Source organism: Acanthisitta chloris, unplaced genomic scaffold (genome assembly GCF_000695815.1).
Source record: "Acanthisitta chloris isolate BGI_N310 unplaced genomic scaffold, ASM69581v1 scaffold5234, whole genome shotgun sequence".
Classification (NCBI taxonomy): Eukaryota; Metazoa; Chordata; class Aves; order Passeriformes; family Acanthisittidae; genus Acanthisitta; species Acanthisitta chloris.
In genome coordinates this window covers 5,672-6,277 of record NW_008667551.1, presented here as the reverse complement: position 1 = coordinate 6,277, position 606 = coordinate 5,672, and the positions used below count along the sequence as shown (strand labels likewise).

The window sequence follows — 606 nt, the reverse complement described above, 5'->3', positions numbered from 1 at the left end:
GATCTAGTGCAGGCTAGTGACGCTGGGCAGGTGTCTGAATTAAATCAGCACATAGTGCCTGTGTTCAGTGCAAAAGCAGCAAGAAAACTGCATGTGTTCTGTGCAGCTCTGCTGAGTACAGGAGTGACAAGTAACGTTTGTGCTAGCAAACAAACCTGATGCTCAATGAACAGAGTGTAAGGATGGAAGGATGCCCCTCCTGCCCTCACCTCTAAGAACAAAGTGGTCAGCATATCCTAATGAGAAACTTGAGAGCAGGAAGAACAAGTCTCCACATGACTGTCTGAAGCCAAACACTTCTGAGTCACTGCTCAGTGCATCAGGGAGCTGCAAACAACTCTGGTTTGTGCTGCTTGTTGCTACGTGTGAGAACTGAGTCACAGCATGTAACCAGTTCTGCCTCCTGCTGCAAGGTGGGAGTTCTCTGCTGACAGCTGGAACTGGATCATCTTGCTCTGGAGTCCTCTGTGCAGTGTTTTTCGTTTATTTGTTCTGCTGCCAAACAGCAGCTTCTGAAGTCTTTTGTGTTCCTTTTTTGATGCTCCTGGTGTGTTACCTTCTCTGGCTAGTTCTGTCTTGGCTCCTTTGTCTTCTTTTCACAGCCTT

General features: G+C 47.5%; 1 protein-coding gene across 1 annotated transcript in view; it reads left to right on the top strand.

The window, feature by feature from the left end:
* Positions 1–606, top strand: part of NFS1 (NFS1 cysteine desulfurase) — a gene marked incomplete at its 5' end in the record, with an annotated part of 9,623 nt that overhangs the window by 7,483 nt on the left and 1,534 nt on the right. The window lies entirely within an intron of this gene.